Here is a 12,967-nt window from a genome sequence, read left to right on the forward strand (position 1 = left end):
ATTGTAGGAAAATCTGCAATGTTGGTGTGGCTTGATAAATGCCATTATTTAGATAATTGTTTTTAATCTTAAGTTTTTGTATTATACCCCATCACAACTGTACTTAGGTGTTGTGGTTTCATTGTTTTTTTTTTTTTTTTAGATTAGCTCTCTTTTCTGTCTCAGAATTATATTTGTAATTATTTTTTAGGCTGAACTAGGCATTGAAACAAGTAACTTCGTGTCAAAAGCTGATCCTACTTTTTTCTTTTTTTTTTTCCACATAACCATGGCATCCAGAAACCTGAATCAGGATCCTGTTGTACTTGGCATCATAAACACCCCAAATAATTGGTTATCCCACAGAAGTTACATACATTTTACATGTCCTTATGGGAGGTAATGAAATGTCTGACCTTTGGGAAAGAATATATGGGGTTTTTTATTTAAACTCTGAGTGCTGTCCAAGAAAATAAATCTGTTGACTGCCAAAAGTTGAGAACAATGTCTCGTTTGCATCTCTCGCTGCTGCGGTGTGCACCAGCAGGTTTTTAATGCTGCATTTCTCTTAGGTGAAATACAGAGTCCTACCTATGGTATATAAACTTTTGTAATACCTGATGTCATACCCGAGTCCAACGATCAATTGCTTTTTTATTTACTCAGTGCTACGCGGTGCAACGTTCCACCCCAGCTTCGGGAACTTTGCCTTTTCTCTTGCAGTCCTTACTGAGAACACGACGTACACCAAGACATCCTGTAACTCCTGGATCACGTTCAGCGTGCTCCTGCACAGCTTTACCTCCAGATCCTGGAAAGCGTGGTGTTCCCTAGCGAGTTTCGTGGACGAGCTGGGGATAAGCCTGGCGTGCTCTGTGGAGAAACCATCTAGGGATTTTAAAAGAAGCTGCAGCTTTTTGCATGGTGCTGAAAACAATCCCTTCTGCTTGTCTCGACAAACTGCTTCAGGTAGAAAAGAAGATACAGAACAGCCAGGTAGGACATTTTCTTCATTGCTTCTTCTGGAAGAAAAGTATAAAAGCTTGTACAGAGGCCCTGATTTCAACTATTTTTTCCTGTGTATTTTTTTTCCTTTTGCATACTGGATTATTCTGCATCTGTAAATGTTGGTTCTTGATAACGGGTGCTGTGTGTAAGTTGTTTTTATGTAGCACCAGCGGCACACAAAGGTAGTGTGAGTTGGGGCCACACTGCAGTGAGTCTTTAGCAAATCTCTCCAAAGTCAGTGGGAAAGCACATATCCATTTCAATGGCTTTGGATCTAGGCCATTCTTCTCTCCTTGTTGCAAACTTCTGAAGAGAGCCAGGCTTCTCCTTTTCCATGTGCTTAAATCTAAAACGTGCTCAGAGCTCTCCCCATCGATTGCATTTTAATTCAACAGTAAAGGCATGAAACACGGGAACGTCTCACCTCCATCATAGAGGGTTTTGCATCATAACCGACTGTCTCTGGAGGAGACGTGCTCTAGCTTAAACTGGTAGATGAGCCAGTTAGAGTGTTGTTTTCTGGCATGTGGTGTACTTAGTGATAAATGATCTCACTGCCTTTAAAACTGGAGGGTGCAAGACTGGGATGGAGCGTTTGCACCACTTGCTGAAGATACCACAGGTAATTAGGATTCACCTGGATATGTTTTCACTTAGCAAGGTTATTTTTGATTCAATTAACTAGTGCAAAGACGTGAGGCCAAGTCATGGGCGCCCAAAGACTTTATGAATATGGAGAACTGATTAGATTAAATGCATCCAAAATATCTTCTGTACTACAAAGAAAAATAACCCCTTCCCTCCCAAATCCTCGTGTATCTGATACAGGAAATCTCCCATCCTTCCCCCATATCTGATACTAGTTTGACTCTCAAGCCAGCAGTAAGACACTCTAGCATGTACTGAAGGAGGATTTTCACCACGAAGCATTGCTCTTCTCTCTCTGCCCACAAAACATGACTGTTCAGGTATCCTGACAACAGGCAAAAGTCCCAGCAGGAGATTTCCTAAGTGAGGCTGCAGGAGGAAGAAACCTTTTCGTTTTAGCTAACGTTAACTTGCTGCACTAACCTTAACGTATACCTCTGCGAAGGATAGATTAGTTCAAAAATACTACTGAAAGGGAAGGTTAAGGGCATACTATTGGTGATTGTGGCACTCTATTTAATAATCTCTCAGTGTTACTTGCTTGCAAACCATCAGAACAAAATAACCCGCAGTTGTTGTTACAGAAGTAACTGTTTACTTCCTTCCAAGCAAACGGCTTATTTTTCTTAGCAACAAAAACTCTCTGCGGATCTCTCTTTAGTCAAATGTGTGACTTACTGCTTTAGCTTTGGTTCTAGCTTTTGTCTTACTCATGACCTACACATAGTCCAGCATTACTGAAAGTCACTGTTGTAGACTTCTTAGGAAAAAAATACCTGGAAGGAAGGGAACAGTTAAATAGGCTAATTTGCTGATATCAAAGTAAATCATACTGCTTGCTGGGAGTATGGCTCTCTTCAAGTCAGCGTAGAAACCTTCGTCCAGTTTCAGGGGGAATAGTTCATCACCATGGGACAAGACAGATCCCCAGGGCAAGACCAGCGGGTTGGCTGTCTACATCAGACAGCACTGCGTGCTCGCTGGTGACCCACCACCCACGGACTCGGCGTGACAATGTTTAGTCTGGATAGCCAACCAGTCCCTCACACTCGTGGGTCCAGTCTAGGACCCACAAATGTTTGCATGTGTTCACCATTGGCTCCAGGAGGAGCAGGATTAGGTTCTTGGACGTGTGTAAACTGATACAGAGATGATGATGAAAAGACAGAGTCCCTGAGGCTCATACTGCAGGGAAGCTCAAAGAGGTGAGTTCTGCTCTACTGTCTGTAGCTATGTATATATTTAAATATATTCATATTTATAAAAAACTGATTTTGACATCTCAAAGGTTGAATTATGTGGTTTTACCAGTGCTTCCAATGCCATACCCCAAGCAGAAGCATTGAAAGGAAGATTGCAGGTAGATCATGCTCCATTAAAGGCTTTGCTTTTCCCCATATGCTCCAGTGATGGACAGCAGCGTGAAATGCTTAAACTGAGGGTTGGGCAACACTATGGTGGATCTAAGGTCAAAGCTGTGTGCATGCCCTGTAGACAGGGCTGATAACTATGATCCGTAGGTAAACAGGACTCCTTTTCCCTTTCCCTGACTCACTCCAGGGGCCTGTGCAGCTCCCTACCCGCCTCCATTCAATGTTATTCTTTCATCCATTGCTTCCTTCTTACTCCGTTGTTCATGTGATCCCAGTTTACTGGGACTTGCATCTATTGTGGGTTGCAATTTCAGTGGCCATCTGGATTACCTACTAGTTTAACATTAAAACCTTCACTTTCTTTCCCCTGTCCTTTAATAAGAGCTGATGTGTGCAATTTATACTCGTTGTCATTGGGAATGTTGCCAATGCTTTCCCCACCTGCCATTTCACTTGGACAAACAAGATTTAGTTTACTTTTCCATCTTAAAACTACAGCTTCGGCTTTTCAACAGTACAAAAGATATTGATATAGGTGTGAAGGGAGTGAGAACAATGGTTTTGCTTAATTTATGCTTGGTTACAACAGAATGCTGTCTTGCATTATAATTAGGATTGCTCTCCCTGCTATTCTCTTCTAGACCCCTCCACCCTTGGTGCAGTGTTCTTGTAGACTCAGGGTAAGCGGTCTCTATCTCAAGACTGTTTCTTTCCAAGGTCTCTGGCTCTGCACCAGGGTGGGATGGCTGGCATGGCAACTACCTCGCAGGTGTCCTCAAGGCTGCTCCCCCCATAACAAAGCCATCCAAACTGATGTGTATCTCCTCCTGACTTGCTGTAATTTGTAAGAATTGTCATGTGAGCATAAACTGAAATTGACAGTGATTTATGTTTATTTGCGGGGCTCCATTAACATCCTCTTCAGCTCTATCTGCTGCAAGACCAACCAATGGCTCAGCCATCTGTGTTAGACTTCCCAGGTACCTTACAGGCGCCCCCAGGCTCCACTCATGGCAAACACAGGCATCTACTTGCAAGCACATTAAACTCACTGGTTTCCAGTGCTTTTCATTACTGTTATATCTATCAAGCAAGGAGTTTGTCTTTCAGTTTAGGTCTGACTCTACGGCTGTTTCACTTCATCCTAGTATGCTCCTAAAGTTTCTTTTTTTCACGTGTGAATCTTTTTGCTTCTGCTGCCTGGCCTTCACAGCTCCCTGCATGCCTTCCTTCTTCCTTTGAGTCTTCTCCTTCAAGTGCTCGTTGTGGTTTAACCCCAGCCAGCAACTAAACCCTACGCAGCCGCTTGCTCACTCCCCCGGTGGGACAGGGGAGAGATTCCAAAGAATAAAAATGAGAAAACTCATGGACTGAGATAAAGAGACTTTAACAGGTAAAGCAAAAACTGTGCACACAAGCAAATTTCTTCTCAGCATTTTTCCTGGAGTAGAGTAAATATGCTGTTCCCAAATATGCCTCACAAACTCACTTGGGACACTGCCTTTGCTGAACCCCTTTGTGTTTTGTGCTACTTTTTCGCCTATGGCCAAAATAGCAATGTGACTGTAGGAAAAAATTAATGTCCGTGCCTTTCTGGGCAGACACAACCTGTTCAGCAGATGGCATCCACAGAAACACTCAGACCTCTGTCTGAGCTGTTTACACGTCTGTACCACGCTTTTGCCCACAAAGCTAATCCAATCTTGCTTTTTCTAAGAGAAATTATGACTTTCATTTACTGACACAAGGCATTTATTCTGTTCTGCTTAGGCCATCATTGCAAAGGTCTTTAGGGATTACATGTGTTTTCTAGTACTTTGCTTCATTCCAGGGAACTTGACCAGATACTAACAGTCCTTAGAAGACATTTCTTCTTCACCCAAGCCCGGCAAATATTAGCTGTCAAACTAGCCTAAGCAGTTACACAAGCAGCTGTACACTTGGGGTACCTGTAGCCTAATGTGGAGCTAGGTGATAGCCAGAACATTGCAAAGATCTGCTTTTGAGATGTGCCACATCTGGAATGAGGAGTGCTTTGCTGCTTGCCAAGATTCAAGGTTGTAATAAAGTTAAAAACACAGATTTAGAAATAATGGAACATGGCATAAAAAAGAAGTTAAAATAACAAAACACACCCTAAAGATTATGCTTAAGAATACAGTTTCTCATTGACTGCAGTAAGCATCACGTAACTTCTGCATCTCTTTCTATTATTTAAGTTGGAATGTCCTGTCATTATTTGAAGATTATCTATCTCCTTGCTGGGAGCAGGCACTGAAAAAAGGTTGAGCTTGTATTTCTGTGTCACACCAAGCCAGAGGGCCATGGGTCTGGGATTTGGTTTGTTGGTGGTTTTTTTTTTACTTCCTTGCTAAGAAAACTCCTTCCTTTATTTCTCCTGACTAGGCATTTGGTGCCACACAGTACTGCTGAAACCTTACTTAATTCCCTTTCCTCTCCCAGAGTCTTTGATTAAGTTTTCTGTTGTGTGCCTTCATTAGCACATTCCTAGCTTCAGGCTGTATGCCATTGCCTTCTGGAGATACACCGGTAAAACCTTGATCACTCCATCAGCAACAGCAAACGCTATCTCTTCCTATGGGGCCCACAACCAGTTTTACCCTGCTAGCAGCACACGCAAACCAAACATGGTATGAAAAATTCTAACACTGGGAATAGGGTGTTTAATTTAAATACCTGCCTCCCTTTCTATAGATCTCCTTGATTTTAAAAGCATCACATCCCAACAGGAGAAATGGCAAGAATTAATCTCAAATAAGAGCTATACGCCCAGCATCCTTGTGGCTGTATGCATTGCAGTGCCCTTGTCCCTGCATTTCTCACCAGCTTAGCTGCTGCTGCCTTCTCCTCCTCCAGGATCTCTCACACTGTTGTCATGCTTTTGGGAGAACATGCCCTGCTTAATTCTGCCATCAGGTCCTGAAGGCCCTGCGCACCCATCAGGTTATTCCTCTTTTTCACAGGGCTGCAGAGGGATTTCAGAGGGATGCATAACTTCCATTTAACAGGAATTTACTGTTTAAACACCCAACTGTCCATGTGCACAGAAATCAGAATACAGGTCTTTGTTCTCATCTGTGTAAGTGCAGAGGAACATGCACTTCTGTTAAACACCTGGAGAACAGAAAAAGGAACAATCTAACAAAAAATAGACTTGCACTGAATAAAAGCAAAGGCTGACAGTGCCAGGACCTGGCATGCCTGTGCTGTGGCTGTGCTGGTGCAGCTGTGGTTATATACGGCTTATTTACTGCCAAGGTGATGCTGCAATCGAAATGCAAACTGTTGACAAAAATGTCATGCAGTTTCCTTGTGGAAATCTCCAGGGAAATCAATGGGCTGGTGTCTATTTATGCCAGGTTGTATTAGTACAGATGTTTTAGACTTTGGGTTAATTAGCTAAAATTTGATAGTTTAGAGAGGAGCCAAATTCTCTCGTCATGATACATTAGGCTACCTGGGCTTTGTTTTATAAGATGGCTATTTTTTTTCTGGCTCCATCCTGATCATGCTCCATTGCCACCAGGCAGAGGTTTCTTTATTATTCTCAGAGCTCACAGCACATGAGTTACAACAGGTCAAGAAGTCACCCTGTCCCAGTCATCAGTGCTAGAATAATATACTCCATCATGTTCCTGTCCCCTTTTGGGACTATTCCCCTATGGAATGCTGGTGCTGCTGCACATCCCTAAAGTGAACATCAGTTGGTCACCCCTGAGCTCTCCCTGACCCCTCTGAAGTGGCCAGCTTATCACCATCTAGCCAGCAAACGCTATAATAATACAATAAGGACCTAATGCAGAAAACAATACTATAAAATATACAGAAGATCATTGTTACTAGGGAGAATTTCACAGAAGGCAGCAGGTTGCCTCCATATTTTTCCTGGCAGGATAGATGTGACTGTAACCTGGAAAAGAGACAGTACAGATATACATGCACATGGTGTATTTAATTTGGAATTATGGTTAAAGTGTTTATGATCATAATGGATATGTCACGAGGTTTAAAGGAATCCTCTCAGAATGCCACTGAATTTTTTTATGTGAAGTATAATTGACTGTCAGAGCAATATATAATGCAAACCATGAGGGGCTTAAAGATATAAAACTCAGATCTCTTGGGTGATGCTGTAGGGTATGCAGAAGTGATTTGCTCCCTGCAGATCCAGGGATCTCCCATCCTCTCCACACATGCTTAGTGCAGAAAACTGTGGAAGTGGCAATGGGGGACAGGGTTGCATTGCCACAGAATGAAACTGTCCAGCGTGGTGGACACTGCTCCTCAGTGTCCCCTGTGATTACCACCTGGGAAGCTGAAGGGCAGATCCATCGCAGCCCTGTCCTCCTTTGCCTGCTGAGCTCTCCTAGCACATCTGTTGGGCACTGGTGCTTCCTCTGCCATGGCAGTGGAGTTTACAGAAAGAGCATATGGGCTAAGCACAACCAGGACTAGAGCATCTCTGGAAGGCTACAGGAGATTAAACATTGTATAGCCACTATACAGCCCTTTGGGTGATGTTATACCATGCCAAAAATGCCTTTTCTTCCATGAGTGCAGCCCATTTTTCCCATATGCACAGCTCGTGGGAAGGCTCTGTGAAATGCCGAGGCTTTTTGTTAGCTCTGCATGAGTTGGATTTCCTCTGTGTGTTCAATCACGGGGTCCCACTGAGGGATATTCTAATTCCTCAGTGGTATGAGCTGGGTTTTTTGATGTATATCTGAGGACCGTGCATGTGACAGTGTTTGAAGTGTCACCAGATACAGCATATGTGTTTGTGGCAGCTACTGCCTTGCAAATAACAGCAGGAGGTCTTGTGTAATACCCATGTTACAAAGGGCACTTTAGTCAGAGGCTCTAACAAGCTGGGCTGTTGCTTTGCCCTCAGCTATTGATTTTTCTATACATGTAGGCATGATTAGCTTTTAACGAGCCCTCCCAACACCCCCCCGAGATTCCACTTTGTTCACTGACAATGATTAGGAAATATGTGCTAAAAGCAGTGTGGACACATCTGGGGTTTGCTGCAGTGGCTGATTAATCCCTGTGCAGTGTCATAGGCAAATGAGGAGACAGATTTATAGCCCAAGAACGTAATCCTGAGGCAGGTGGATCTCCATTAGCTCCCACTGATTTCTGTGTCCATCGAATCACCTAATTTGTCATGGAATCACAGCAAACACTTCAGTCTCACTGGGAGACTTCCTCCCTTGCAACAGTCCCTTTTCTACCAGAGCGATGAAATTTTTGGCCAGAAGGGAGTTCGTAAACACAAGATCCCAGGTCTGGTGAGAACTGGACCTCAAAGACAAGATAATCTTGGGCCTCATTCCCTGCAGAAGTGAGCCCAGTTTTATCTCCCATTCAGTGTAATTTGAGCAGCTGATCCCAGATGAGAACTCTTTGACCAAAAGGTTTTTGGCTCTGCTCCATCTCCTATGGGCTGCAAAGTGGACAACTGAGAGAGACTATTTTAATTTCTGTTTTAAAATGTCAGGGGGTTCCACATTTGCAGGTGCTGGTGCCAGGAAGATGAGATCAATAGTCACCAGAGCAAGTTGCTGGTTTCTTTATAAAGGCAAGAAACTGTGCCTTTATGTATTTCTTATGATTTTCCCCTGCTGATCGTTGTTTGTTAAGGGCCTGGAGTACTGGGCAAGGGGCTCTGATGGAGAAAGGGAATTTCTAGCCACGCACCCTTCCTTCCCTTCTGCAGGTAAGTGGCACTCCACCAAATCCTGATCAGTATGAGTCACATTATTCTGCACACACCCACTGAAACTATTTTCTGACCATTTCCATTTGGCATGTACCTTACAGCATTGTGTTGGCTCCCAACTGCTGGAGTAACCAATGAGGTATGGGAATATTTCTGTATCAACCTGCAGTGCTGAAGCTGCACGCTTCAGTTCAGACCAGGGAGATGGATGCACACGAGTAAGAATCCAGAGCATCTCTTCAAATTGAGTTACTTTGGATTTCTACCAGTTTATCAGTTCCTTGGAGGGGCAATTAAATGAATTTGGCTCAGTAGCTCCCAATAGGCAATGACAGCCCCAGAGCAAGTGGTCACTTCATGACATTGCCTTTCTGTGTCCATTTCATTTTCCTCCAATAGTCTGATCATGATAACAGGAACGTGTAGGATTTCTTTTTCCCTTCCTGTGGGGACCAGTGTCGTGGTGTGCTTTCTGCTGCCAGTTGGACAGTTTCACCTGCCACATCCTCTGCAGGGATCAAGGACACTGCCAGTACATTACATCTTTCCTCACCTGTGATAGTATATTTTGGGACCTTTAGCTTTTGTTATTCACTTCACGATTGTGCTGGTGTTTCCTGGACTACAGCAATTTACAAATTGGATGTTCTTCCTACACTATATTTTTTAAACAGCTCTCTGATATTCAAGGGGTGGGCATCAATGTCCCGATTTTTTCCTTTCAGTTCTGTATTTCTTATGCATTCTATCCTGACTTTAGACAGGAAGAGGATGCAGAAAATCTCCCATAGCAAGGGCAGTTGGGACAAGATGCCCATCTGACTCCTTGTAGCCATTGCAGGTGCTCATAACAACAGACGTGTCAGTGGTCCCCAAAGTGAAGTATGTTCCTTATCCTTCCCCTACACAAGGAGCTCCTCACTGGCCAGGACTAGTCAGGAAAGCAGTGAAAAGTTGGGATGAGGAAAGCATAGGAGATTGGGTCATCTAAGGCTGACCCTTGGGGGTTTGTGAGGAAGCCTTTCAGCACCATGTAGAAAGGCTTTTTTAGAGTGGTGACTCCCATGGTTAGTTTGAGCAACGTGCTTGTGTTGTTTTAGGAGCTGGACATGAGGTTGTTTGGGTGGAAATGATTCCTGGACATGGCACCATTTCTGGGTGGAGGGGGAGCCCACCTTGGCTCAGTCGGCCACAGCCACTTCTCTGCAGTGAGAGGTACCAGCTGTGGTAGGGCAAGTCAAGCTTCAAACCTTGCAGTTGCAGGCTGCAGTTACAAGACTGTAAGGAAAAGCAAAGATCAGCAGTGCTCCTTTCAAACTATATGGGATTGCTGGGAAAGTATCTAGGTTGACAGTGATTTTAAAAATAGCATTGACATAGGGAGGGCTTCTCGCAAGCACTGGCATTTAGTTTAAGCCTACAATGTGGGATGCTCCAGGGTGAGTTTCTCTCTTGTTTCTCTCCTATCCTCTAGTTATCTTCTCCAGTTACTCGGGGGCATATTAAACCATTCAAAGCCTTACTAGGTCACTAGGCATGTTTGCGTCCTGTGTGCTCCAGTGAGGGTCCTCTGCTCTCTCAGCTTTGCTCTTTGGAAGGAGAGCGAATCTGGTCCAGAGGGTGGGCTGAGGGCATACCCTAAACATTTGTGTCAGTAAGTCCTCAGTTTTGCTTCTTGATCTTAGTAGAAATGCCACACAGGCTGAATGGCTGGAAGTCATTCTCCCAAATACAGTCCTAGGATAAGGTCTTAATGGCATGAATTTAAATCCATCCCGCTCTAAGCTAGTCCTCTGTGACTAATGGGCAGTTGGGAAAGTGAAAGATTCAAAGGCGAAGCACCGTGGTTTGGAGGTACCTGCCTGGTCAAGAAAACAGCTTGCTTACTAGAAGAGCAACAGATCGAACTTGTTCTTTGCACAACTATGGGTCACAGCAAACTCACTGCTGCCTTGCTGCAGCTGGTCAGCTGACTCTGCCCAAACCATGCTGGCTGCAGCGGGATCTCAGACACCCAGCATACACGTACACCCTTTACGCAGGCACTGAAAGTGAGACAAGTGACATCGCAGGCTACAGCCCTCCCTGACGCGTTCAGAAAATGGCAAAGGAGGATGCGAATGGTGTGTTTATCGGGAAGATACTACCCAGGGACCAAAGTGTGAGGCAAGGACAAGAGCCCTCAGAGAGAGTCGTTCCTGCTCTTCTGAGTGCTTCCACGTGTGCTGAGCTTCCCCGCACGAGCAGGTTCACTGAAGTCCATGGGGAAAGCATAGCTGAGGGAAAAAATCATGGCAAATGTATGTGAGGTGGATTTCAGTGCCAAAAAAATCGTTAACAAAACAATCTACCCAATTTTTCACTATTTTAAAGCCTAAACAAGCCCCAAGGCCAGCTGATTTTATGGTTGGGTCCACTCTCATGTCAAAGGAAGGAGACAAACCTAACTCTAGGAAGGAAGAAATGACTGTAGCCAAGGTCAAAGTGGTAACAAACAAGTATAAAGTAAGTTGGAGTAATGCGGAACAAATTGTCATTAAAATGGGGGGGGGGGGGAGCAGAAGAAAGTTCTAAGAAGGAGAAAAACTCCCGAATGAAGGAAGAACAAGGGGTTCTCCAACTATGTCGAAGGACCGAAATTAATCCAGATCCTTGTACTTTTGGTTGCAGGAAAAAAGGTGATACTTGGGGCTGTTCCTGTTGAGATGGGATGTGGGTGGTAAGAACATGAGAAATGGCTAGTGTGGGGAAAATTCCTTCTCATGTTAAACGCTTTTCAGTTCAAAATAATCTGAAAATGATCTGGGGCTTGAGGAGATTAGTCCTACATGCCATGTCCCATGTTGGCTGTTTGTATGGATACTTTGTGTTGCAGTTAGGAAGTCAATTCAATGAATGTTGTCTCAAATAGGCTTAGCTTGGAAGAATAATCCTAGAGTCATCACAAAGCAACATAGGCTCTTGTTCTTCCTTCAGAAATTGCTTATAGTGTGACAGAGTCCTCTTCATTGCCACTCTGCACTTCAACCTTCATGACCACTGGAGTCCTGCCATTGTAGCATCCAAGGTCCTCCATAGTTTTTCTCTTGACAGGACTTCAGAATATGTCACCTTCTAGAAAATACTTTTTGGCAAAGCCTTGACTCCCACATTACTATAATTAATCGGCTGATGAATGCATTCAAGTGTTTGTGGCTAAGTTTCAAATTAATTCTAACAGTGTTCACATAAATTCAGTGGGAAAACCCAGAAGATGAAGGAAAAAACCAGAGAAAAATACATATAGCAATCTTTTATGTTAAACTTTCTCTTACTGTCAAGTTGGCACGCTCCTGGCAGGCAGTACTGTCAACGCGACTTACAGAACAAATCTGGTGATCTTAGAATAATTGCAATTCACAGGTATAAGGAAGGAGGAGGTGGATTAACGTCGTGGCCCAGTTTTAGTCTTGTACTGTAGCTGGTAGGTAAAATGCCAGGAGACTAGCATATAGAAGGGCACTGTATTGAGAAGGGTCCCACAATTTGGAAAAAAAAATTTGGTTTGTTGAAGGTGAGAGAACAAGTGGGAAGGTTGGGAGGCTCATGAGAGCGCTGAGGGGTTTTGGTGAGGAGGACCCCCTCAACAGCGGTGAGGCCAGGCGGGTGTCCCAGAGGGCAAGGGGAGGTCATGCTCTCAGGGATGAGCAAGCCCTGACGTTTCAGCAACGAAGCGATCCTCTGGCTGGCTGGAGGAAGCTCTGTGGTTGGGTTATGCAATTGTGCTCTATGAGGTTTTTTTCTGTAGAGTTTTTGCTGCTCATAACTATTGGAAACCGGGTGAGGTGGAGCCTTGGGATGAGCTTGTAGGACAGTGTCTCTGGGTTTAAGGAGTCCTGACCAGCTCCAGCATTACGGACACAGAGAGAGGGGCTGCTGCTGGGAAATGGTTCCCTTACCAAGTTCATCCTTTTTTAAAGCAATTTGATATGTTGGACTATTTTACTCCCTTGGTTTTCTTTTGAAAGCTTCCGCGTCGGCAGGAGGTAGGTAAGATGAGCAGCAGTTGCCTCTGGAATTAATTGGGGTGCCCCAAGCCTAGGTGCTCTGCTTTTCTGCTTTACTCTTCTGCAGCTTGTTGTGCTGAAGCATTTTATTTTTAAGGGAGCTACTACACTCCCTATCTACAGGAAGCAGAATTAAAAAAAAAAAAAAAAAAAAAAAAGGGAAGAATTTG

At 44.1% G+C, this 12,967-nt stretch overlaps 1 protein-coding gene across 4 annotated transcripts in view; it reads left to right on the top strand.

Moving 5' to 3' along the window:
* The first annotated feature begins 714 nt into the window (after positions 1-714).
* LOC129199234 (phospholipid-transporting ATPase FetA-like) overlaps positions 715-12,967 on the top strand; it is an 87,376-nt gene continuing 75,123 nt past the window's right edge. For 2 of the 4 annotated variants that reach the window (XM_054809368.1, XM_054809371.1), the window contains exon 1: positions 12,598-12,776. The gene's annotated coding sequence lies outside the window, so the exon portion shown is untranslated. Of the gene's footprint in view, positions 976-12,597; positions 12,781-12,967 lie in introns of those variants that run through there. The other 2 variants (XM_054809369.1, XM_054809372.1) reach the window with 2 other exon arrangements.

Source organism: Grus americana, chromosome Z (assembly GCF_028858705.1).
Source record: "Grus americana isolate bGruAme1 chromosome Z, bGruAme1.mat, whole genome shotgun sequence".
Classification (NCBI taxonomy): domain Eukaryota; kingdom Metazoa; phylum Chordata; class Aves; order Gruiformes; family Gruidae; genus Grus; species Grus americana.